We start from the raw sequence: 10990 nt of genomic DNA, 5'->3' as shown, positions 1-10990 counted from the left end.
CAAGCTGCTGACCCAAGGCTGGCCTATGAGGTACAATAGTTCCTTACACAATGGGCTTTTGAATTTATTTGCTGCCTCTGAAGATTTCTTCCAGGAGCATCCCAGCTGACAGCACAACCCCACTGCACAGGGTGCATGCCACAAATGTGGGGAATGACAACTCATGTTCCAAAGAGTTCAAAGGAGAGAAGAAGTGAATGGGAAGGTAGGCCCTGTCCTCCTCAATTTTCAGGTGGGGAGGCAGCGTGAAGGTGCATGAACAGCAAGATGGACTTCACCTTAATATAGCTGTGTATTCTTCTATCTCCACTTGTCCTCCAGGATGCCAGAGGGCAGTTTATCACATTAGACTTTGACTGTGGAAAAGCAACCTCTCTCCATTAGCTATGTGACAAAAGGCTTAGATGCAAACCCATGTTCAGAGGCACAGGCAGATGTGTGGCCAGATTCCCTACGGTAAAGCTGAAAGGTGCTATCTGAAGCATGCCATGAGGCACCTCTGGCACATCACATTTTCTGTTCTTTCCATGCCAAAAATGCTGTGCTTTGCTGTGCTCACAGAACATCTGCTTGTCTTACTCTCATTCCTGCTCAGAGTCCAGTGTTTTCCCTGCACATATGTGCCTATTCTGACCAGCCCAGGGACCATCACAGTGTGAAAGTTACACTGAGCTATGCTATACTGCAGTGGTTAGAGCATGACATTGCTTGGAGGATGATATGGCTTATAGGATGATATTGCTTATAGTGCCCAGGCAGCAAAGGCTGAAAGAACTTCATATGGTACAGTGAAACATCAGCAGCCTCAGACAGTTTTGATCAGCTCTGTGATGACTATGGGAGCAGATGTTAATCAGTTAGAGGGTAGAAAGGCTCTGCAGAGGGACCTCGACCAACTGGACAGATGGGCAGAGTCCAATGGGATGGCATTCAACAAGTCCAAGTGCCGAGTGCTGCACTTTGGCCACAGCAACCCCATGCAGAGCTACAGGCTGGGGTCGGAGTGGCTGGAGAGTTCCCAAACAGAGAGGGACCTGGGGTTGCTGATTGACAGCCACCTAAACATGAGCCAGCAGTGTGCCCAGGTGGCCAAGAGGGCCAATGGCATCCTGGCCTGCACTAGGAATAGTGTGGCCAGCAGGAGCAGGGAGGTCATTGTGCCCCTGTACTCTGCATTGGTTAGGCCACAACTTGAGTACTGTGTCCAGTTCTGGGCTCTTCAGCTTAAGAAGGACATTGAGACACTTGAACATGTCCAGAGAAGGGCAACAAGGCTGGTGAGAGGCCTTGAACACAAGCCCTATGAGGAGAGGCTGAGGGAGCTGGGATTGTTTAGCCTGGAGAAGAGGAGGCTCAGGGGTGACCTCATTGCTCTCTACAACTACCTGAAAGGTGGCTGTAGCCAGGAAGGGGTTGGTCTCTTCTCTCAAGCAACCAGCACCAGAACAATGGGACACAGTCTCAAGCTGCTCCAGGGGAAGTTCAGGCTCGAGGTGAGGAGAAAGTTCTTCACCGAGAGAGTCGTTTATCATTGGAATGGGTTGCCCAGGGAGGTGGTGGAGTCACCATCCCTGGAGGTGTTCAAGGGGGGGATTGGACATGGCACTTGGTGCCATGGTCTAGTCATGAGGTCTGTGGTGACAGGTTGGACTCGATGATCTTTGAGGTCTCTTCCAACCTTAGTGATACTGTGATACTGTGACTGACATGATGCAGCCTGTGTGTGACAGCAAGTACTGGTTGAGGCACTTAGTGCCATGGTTTAGTTGATTAGATGGAGTTGGGTGATAGGTTGGACTTGATGATCTCAAAGGTATTTTCCAACCTGGTCTGCTCTGGTCTATTCTATTCTATTCTATTCTATTCTATTCTATTCTATTCTATTCTATTCTATCCTATCCTATCCTATCCTATCCTATCCTATCCTATCCTATCCTATCCTATCCTATCCTATCCCTGCAAGAAGTATTATCATGGGCAATGGATAGATACAACATTCCAGTATGCAATGGAAGCCTTATGAGGGATTGCATCAGGTGCCAGAGGTGAGGGCTCCTATGTTCCTGAGGGCAACAAGGTGTTTTGGGTTCTAGAGAAGTGCTGTAGGCAGCAGGACAATGTCTCCCAGCCCAGAGCAGAGGATTGCACTGTTTTCATGTGGCTCAGCACCCCACATACCAGCACTGCCCGGTTTCCCTGGAATACTTGTGGTTGTGAGTCTCAGCAGCAACCTGAGAAAACATTGGTGTCCTTTCTCTGGTAACCCAAATTAATCACTGGAAAATGACTAACCGGGATTGGACTTAATCCTGTCTCATCAGCACTCTGTCCTGCAGCTGCAATAGCAAGGAGTGAAAACTGGAGAGAGAAAGAAAAGGGAAGGAAGACCAAGAAGCACCTCTGAAAGCCTGGAGGGTTTTCCCCTGTGGCTGACTGCCTGCAGGCAGCAGCTCCCCACTGAGAGGAGAACATCAATGTAGATGTCACCATGCCCCATGAGGTACTAACAGCATTTTGTAGAAGCTACTTCATCTCACAGCCTAGGAGAGTACTGACCAGTGTGCAGGACTGGAGTGCCTCTTGGCCTTACAAGACCACACAGCAAGGCAACAGAGAGGCTCAGCAGACATGGGGTTCTGGTGGTGGCCTCTGTCCCACAGTGCCTGTCCACATTGGGTGTCTCTGGAAAAAGGTGAGCTAAGGAGCATAGAAGAGTGGAGATGGCCTCCCATAATTTCTTAGTAACCCTTTGCCTGCTGCAGTAATTGGGAAGGCTTAGCTGGAGCTTTGCAAGGAGTTGTGATTTGCTTTTGAACATCCTGAAGGGATTTGTGAGTGGTTTGGTCACAAGAAGAACCCCAGTGCCTCATTTGAGGACTTTATAAGAGTTTGCAAGTGATCTGCTTCCTGCTTATTTATCTTAATGCAAATTCAGAAATTATATGGGTTAAGGAGATCAAGGCTTGTTGACATTCTTCAGGTCAGCATCAGCTTCTGCCTTCAGGCGAGTGACCAGCCTGTGGCTTGGAGCCACATTGTGATTGCTGCCCCATGTCTCCTGGGTGCTGAAGCAGGAGATACAGCTCAACAATGAAGACAGGAACAGGAGGTCCTGTCCCATGGCACGAATCAGAAAGCAAGGAAGATGTAGGGAACCCAAAGGCATAACTCCCCTGATGTTTCCCAATAGAGAAGTCTGTCAAATGGATGTTCCCAAGCTCTTTTCTTAAAAGTCTGTTTTCTTTCCAACAGGAAAATGGTTTACTTCACCCTTAGAAAATCTCACAGGTCTCTATATTCTTCACCTAGGTGGAGAATTCCAAGGTTTTGTCCTCTCCCAGGGCTATGACAAGTTCCTCTTGTTCTTCCATCCAGTGGTTGCTCCACATCCATGGCCTCTCAGAAAACACAAGTGTTGCAGAGCAGCTTAGTTCTTATCTCCACAAGAGGCTCCAAGTGCCGGACTGCCTGTGTGCAGGGTGTTGCAACCTTTTCTGGAAGGGGGCCAAGACATGGGAGAACACAGACATTTGAGTTAGGAGGCCTTTACCTCCTCCCCACGCTGTCTGTGCTGTCCTGTCATTGCATTTCATGGCAGTTTCTACAGTGCTCCAGCATGTAGTCTGGTTAATTTTCCCTTCCCAGTGAAAGAACTCCAAGGGGCTCTGCTCCCCAGCTGGCATCACAATAGCCTTCTCTCAAGATCTCTCAAGAACCACATGACTCCTCCATTTTGAAAGCCACTTCATCAGCATGCTAGTGTCATGGATGATGGGGAAATCCGCCTCATGTGGGTCCTGTGAGCTTAGAATCATAGAATCAATGAAGTTGGAAAAGACCTCAGAGATCATCAAGTCCAACCTGTCACCCAACACCTCATGACAACTAAATGATGGCAGCAAGTGCCACATCCAATCCTCTCCTGAACACCTCCAGTGATGGTGACTCCACCACCTCCCTGGGCAGCACATTCCAATGGCCAGTCTCTCTGGGAAGAACTTTCTCCTCACCTCCAGCCTAAACCTCTACTGGCACAGCTTGAGACTGTGTCCTCATGTTCTGGTGCTGGGTGGACATCCACAGAACTACATATGTCCCCAAACCACTGACTTCTATATTTCCCAGGAGGACACAGTCAGAGGAAATCATCTCCTTAACTAGTTACTTTCCATTCCCCTTGTAGTGGTTTGGGTCTGTGGTGAAGTCAGGAAGGCAGAGAGGTGCACAGTGTTGCAGAGTAATGGTTTGTTAATGCATCATTTCATCATTAATGCAATCTGAGAGCCACAGGATGGGTTTCTAGTCAGGTCTACAGAGCTTCATACCTATGTGACAAGCCCTTGGCATTGCCAGGCTGAAACCTGAGCTGTGAGCCAGGATGGTGTAGATGAAGGTCACACCATGCAGCTTCCTGTCTTGCCTTCTTTAAAAAACATAAATGCATTTGAGAAAAAAATCAATGATCTTTTCTCCCTGAAGAGAGAAGCTAAAGAAATGAAACTACAATTGGCTACGAAGCCAATCTGTCATCCCCATCCCCCCACCTCTGTCCTGAGCCTGTAAGATTGTGGGATTTTGGTTATAGTCATGGGCTGAACCAACTCAAACATGTGGCTGAAAGCCTGGAGAAGAAAGATGTTGTTAATCTGATGCTCTGGCTTTAGTTTCTGATGCTGTCAGCTTTTCAGAGAGTTAAAAAATGAGTAGATGAGAATGGAGCAGAGATGGGCTAATAAATATCAGGCAAGGACCCCCCTTGGTTTCTCCACTGTTGCCCCAAGAGATGTTTTTGAGCTGACTGTAATCATTGCTGAGTGAACATCTGTCTCTGTGTGTGTATCCACTTTTTGCTAAATATTTCTCAAATGTAGGGGAGGGAGCTCCTCACTATGCAGAAACCAAGCAGGGCACCTGAGGCTTAACATGAAGTCTATGACTTTGTTTTTCCCTCTGTGACTCATCAGACTTGGCCTTCATGTACCCCAAAGACATTGTGCTCCATCTGCATTTCACTGCCCAGCAGAAGTTTTTTTGGGTGTGGGGGAGCAGAAATGTTCTACCTAGGGTAGACCTCACTAATATCTTCCTAAGGGCATCTCTACTGGGTTGGTGGTGTCCCTGCTTCCAGGTAAGGGGGTTAGCAAAGATGGAAAGAGATGCCCTGCCTGCAAGGCCAGGGAGATGCTGAATCAAACCCAGCCACAGTATGGCACCCTACAGCTGGGTACCCCTACCTCTCCCCATGGCTGCCATCCCTCTGGTGGGAAATTCCCCTGCCAGCCGTCCTGGGGAACCGCCCAGCCAGTGCTGCTTCCCCACAGCCGTGCATATCCCGACCTTTCTCTCAGCATGGGTCCAGGGACTGTCGTGGTTGCCTGAGTGCTAAGATTCTTCTTCCTGCTCCCCCTTCCCCTTTGGAAGCTGGGAAGTTTCCAATATGAGTCACTGTCCGCCTCTTCTTCATAATTAGCGCTCTGGGAGTTGCAAGTATGACTTTGGTGTAGTCTACCAGAATTAATCAAAATATATCTTACACATTTAAATGCAGTAAAACCATCATCCGGCCAAATCCCTCCTGACTGGCACAGCCCTAGCCCCAGTCCTCTCTCCCTCTGCTCTTTCCTCCTGTTGGTTTTTTTTTGTTGTTTGTTTTTTTTCCCCCCTTTATTTTCTTTTCCTTTTCTTTTGGTCTCTTTTATCCTTTTCTTTTAGCACTGTTTCCCACAAATGCTCATAACCTCTTTTCCCCTTAACTTTGGCAGAGCCTTTCTCAGGGAAGCTTATTTTTTATGGATGTTTTGCAGCCCATCTCCTTGTGTCCATGAATGTGTCACTGTGGTCGGGTGTTGGTAAGCTGGCACTTTGGGCTTTGTTTGTTTGCTTCACAGGCTTTTAACATGTTAAATAAGAGAACAATTTTGTCATTTGACAATGGGAATAAAAACAAGTGACCCACCCTACTGCTTCTTTCAACTCCTTGTTGAAAACCTCTTTATTTTTAATTGATTTCAGGAGTGACCAAACTTTTTAAGGATCAAAAGATGTGATGTAGATATTCTTCCCTTCTCTGTTGGTCATCTTGTTGTATAATACCCATATGGATGGAAGAGCTCTGCTTGCTTTGCTGATGTAAGCTTTCTGTGTGGTGAAGAAGCCCCCTCTACAGTCTGCCCAGACTGGGCTGAGAGGTGGGATGCTGAGTTGTCATGATGCTGGTGTCTTAGAAGACTTAAGCAGTCTTGAAACTGTGTGCGTGGATTGGTCTTGGACAAGGCAGAATCAGATCTGACAGTGGGGCTCACTACATGGATTTGCTTGACCCCTATCTTACAGAGATTAAAAAGTTAAGTTTAATCCATACAAAGTTCAGTATCATCTTTACTCCATGATTTGCATTTGAGGGTAACACTTGTCTGGGGAGATGGTGTCAGAGCTGCAAACCTCACAAACCAGTTCTTGTGCTGTCTGCCGCCATCAGTCCTGTGTGCCAATAAATACCAGCGGGATCATTTGGCAAATGTAGGGGGCTTTGCAATGGGAAATGTGGCTTAGTAGAATGGGATAGAGGGTAAAAACTACCCCAGAGCCTAGGGGCCTGGGAGTGGGGAAGGGCAGGAAATGAAGGGTCCCAACAGAGGAAAGCAGGGGGTGCATGCTTCCATGGGCCCACGCTCCCTACTACGCACAGGCTGTTTAACCTGGGAAGGAGAACAGCCACCACAGGTGGCTCCTCCTGACCTGCCATTACAACTTTGCTCAGTCTGTGCACTGCACCACGCTCCCACAGTGGGAACTGATGTCTGCTTTGGACTACATGGTCCTGCATCTTATATCCTAGCAGTCTGTTCTAAGGTCCCGTGGTGGGGCAAGTCATACAGCCATTAACTAAACACTCTTCTCTGACTGCCCTCTGTAGCTGATAAGGACAAATAATGACTTGCTATATTGATCTAAATCTTGGACTGAAGACTTCAAAAAGGCAAGAAAGAAGCTACGGTCGTAGACTGGAATCATAGAATCATTTTGTTTAGAAGAGACCTTTAAAACCATCAACCCTTAACCCAGCATTGGCGATTCACTACCAAACCACATCCCTCAGCACCACATCTACACATCTTCTAAATCCCTTCAGAGATGGTGACTCCACAACTTTCCTGGGTAGCCTATGCCAGGGTTTGACAAACCTTTCAGTGAAGACATTTCTCCTAATATCCAACTTAAACCTCTGCTGGCACAACTTGAGGCTGTTTCCTCTTGCCCTGTTGCTTGTAACTTGGGAGAGTCATCCATTCCCCATGTCAGACACCTCCCGTGAGAACCACGCTCTGTGGGTTAACAGCGTAACTATGTTAGAAATGTGTTGAAACAGAATCTAGGTTTTCTGTCATGCAGAGAGTCGTGCTGCTGAGATAAAAGGCAATGCTGCAGGAGTGGCTTGATTTGGGGATTTAGCAGCACAGGTAGGAATGCTGAAAGCTCAGGGGGGACTGGTCTCCATCCGGTATTTTTCCTTGTAACTATGCAATGTTTCTTTCCTGGAAGCAGAGTCCAGATTCCCTTGTCTTTTGAGACCCACGGTATCTGCCATAGATTGAATTCCTCCTGAATGAATGGCAAGTTCTTAAAGACAAATTTTGCAGTTGGACTTTTGTGTTCCCCTTCAGTTCACCCACTCTGTTTTCGGATCTCGGGATATATGTAGGTGTAGGAGCACTGATTTTTCTAGCAGTAAAACTTCCAGAAGTTGAACTACTGATTTGGGATTAACTGAAAAAAAAATAACGAAATGTTGGACATTTCTGGCAAAACAAAATAAAACAAAGAAGACAAAAAAAAAAAAAGAAATAAAAGAAAAAAAATAATAAGAAGGAAGACACATTCTTTATCAAGTGAGACATTTGAGTCAGGCTGAGATGGAGTATTTCACTTGGACACTGGCCAATCCATAATGTAAAATTAAAAAAGAAAGCAAGCAACCAAACGTTTGGATTGTAGTCCTTTCAGTCATTTCATTGTGAAACACTTGGAATACACCTTCCTGATTTTTGTTTTGTTTTTGTATTGTATTTTTGGTCAGGTTTTGCTGTTGTTAAACCCAAACAATTCACAAAATTGCTATTTTATTTTACTTTTTAAATATCCATTTCAGGACCGTTGCCCATCTCGGCTTGCTGTGGCTTTTTATAGCTTCCCAAAGCCCCAACCAACGCTCTCCAAATAATCAGCTGCTCTCTGCAGTCTAGGAGCTGCACATCTGCCAGCCAAATTTCACCTGTGGGTCACTGTCAGTAAAGCCGAGGACAGTATCTGAGAGCCTAGGAATTAATGAAGAGGAAGATGGGGTTTGGCACCAGTTTGGGAAAGCATCTCAGTCCAGCACGGGCCTGTAGCGTGTGCTTAGATACAAGTGCACGTAAGTTCCATTTGGCACGTGTGTGAAGTGCTTTCCTGAGTAAAGGCCTTCAATTTCAACCTCCTAAAAAGTCTTGGCAAACCATGAAATGTGCTTAAAGACAAGAAATGAAAACACATCGCAGTTGGCAATAACCTTTCAGTTTTGAGGGATGTTCATTTTATAGGTCAAAGACATATGGGAAATATTCATACATTTCCCAAATAACAATGCATAGCGTTGGGAACAATTTAATCTGAAACAGCAATGTGGGGCTGGGTCATTAATGAATCTTGGATGCAGTCATCCACATGCTGCAAAACCCAGCTGGAACAGAGCGCCAGCTAGCCAGGGATGGATGCGCCCTGATGGATCCCCGAATGAGAACCCACCTGCACCTACAGCCTGGTGGTCTGACCCCTGACAACTAGCACAGTGGAAAGCAGGAGTTGTCCAGGCACCCAGGGTTGAGTACTGACCACCTGCATATCCCTTGCATCTTGCAAAGGAAGTCCCAGCGGTCACCTCTTCCAGAGCCAAGATCCAGAGCTCCACCAGAGCCATCCTGGCAGAGACAGAGTGCCTGCAAGTGAGAGTTCACTCCACTCCAATTCTACAAGCACCCTGCTAAGACCTTGGCAGTGCAAAGTCGAAGGGAGCCAAAAACATGACAAGGGTGGACAAGCATAGCGTGTGTGGGAGGTGTAGAGGTCGGTACAGAGACATGACTGCCTTCTCTGACAAGAAGGAGACTGAGCAGTGCCTGGACAGGGTCCTCACAGACTTCCTCCCCTTCTTGTGGGAACTAAGTTTGTTCCCCCCTCCTCATCCCAGAAGGAGTGAAGAGTTGAGTTGGGGCATATTGCTCTCCATCACAGCGGATGGGGTTTTGGAATAAACCCATCAGAGTTCAGCTCTCTGTTCTGCAAGATAATGGGAACATCCTAGCCAGCAGGACTTGGCTCAGGATTTTGACTGCACAAAGGAAACCCCAAGCTCATGATTCGTTATCCCCCCTGCTCATCATTTGGCTCTGTTTCAGATTCTGCCTATAAAAGGTGGTGGAAGAACTAAATGAAGGAACTTGATTGCACATCCACTGTGTCATTTGACCCCAGAGTGACAGGGCCCCATGGACCCTTTATTTTTATCCCGGGCTGGGACTGATTTTCAGTTTTGCAAGACAGTTGGAGGTTGGGGACTGTGTGACTTCCAGAACAAGATGCAAGCCCAGAGCAAAGAACTCACCCTCTGCCACTAGCCAGTATCCACAGCCTGATTTTCTTTCAGGTTCAAAAGTATGTTTGTGTTGGTAGACCAGACAGTCCTGGAGATCCTGAAGGGGAAGATACATTCATGAGTATGTTCCAGCCTCATTTCCAAACATGAAAGCCTGAGTAAGGTAGAATATCTCTCACAGCTCTGTTTCAGCTTCTGAGCCTTTCGAGCAGAACAGGAATCTTAACCTCAACTGATGCTGCTTTTATTTTGGCATAGTTTGGGAAAACTCCCTCTGTCAGCACTGGGAGATGTCACAGGGTAGATGAGGTGCAGGTGGCATGTGCTTTTGTTATTATATTTATTCACCCTGCTGAAGGATGCATCATGGTCCCACTGCATCATGGTCCCACTGCATCATGGTCCCACTGCATCAAGAACAGTGTGGCCAGCAGGAGCAGGGAGGTCATTCTGCCCCTGTACACTGCACTGGTTAGGCCACACCTCGAGTACTGTGTCCACTTCTGGGCCCCTCAGTTTAGGAAGGATGTTGAGTTGCTGGAACGCGTCCAGAGAAGGGCAACGAAGTTGGTGAGGGGTTTGGAACACAAGCCCTATGAGGCAAGACTGAGGGAGCTGGGATTGCTTAGAGGAGGAGACTCAGGGGTGACCTTCTTGCTCTCTACAACTACCTGAAGGGAGGTTGTAGACAGGCGGATGATGGTCTCTTCTCCCAGGCAGCCAGTACCAGAACAAGAGGACACAGTCTCAGGCTGCACCAGGGGAGGTTTAGGTTGGATGTTAGGAAGGAGTTCTCTACAGAGAGAGTGATTGCCCATTGGAATGTGCTGCCTGGGGAGGTGGTGGAGTCGCTGTCATTGGAGGTTTTCAGGAGGAGACTTGATGGGGTGTTTGGTGCCATGGGTTAGTTGTTTAGGTGGGTTGGATTGGTTGATGGGTTGGACACGATGATCTTGAAGGTCTCTTCCAACCTGGTTTATTCTATGTAATTCTATGTCACCAGTTCAACTTAGCACTTTCTATGTAATTCTATGTAACTTAAACTCACCAGTATCACCAGAAGGCAACTAAGCTTAGATCCTGACTTGGACAATTTCAAATCTGTCCTTTTCTCACTCTTCCTCCCACCTCTCTTCCTCCTCTTCATTGCAGCTGTATCCACACGATGGCACCAACCCACAGGCACTGTCCTTCGAGCTGAGCTAGGCTGGAAAGATGAGGATGACCCAGTTAAGAGAAGTTGTCGTTAACAGCCCTGGCCAAGTGGGCTGGAAAAGCAGGGCTGGCTGAGCTGAGTATGACCCCCAAAACTTTCACTGAGTGGCAGGTATTTGCCACACATGTTTTAAGTACTGTTGT

This window comes from Melanerpes formicivorus, unplaced genomic scaffold (genome assembly GCF_026170545.1).
Source record: "Melanerpes formicivorus ecotype bairdi unplaced genomic scaffold, bMelFor1.0.p_v2 SCAF_5, whole genome shotgun sequence".
Taxonomy (NCBI): domain Eukaryota; kingdom Metazoa; phylum Chordata; class Aves; order Piciformes; family Picidae; genus Melanerpes; species Melanerpes formicivorus.
Note: the sequence above shows the minus strand (reverse complement) of the source record.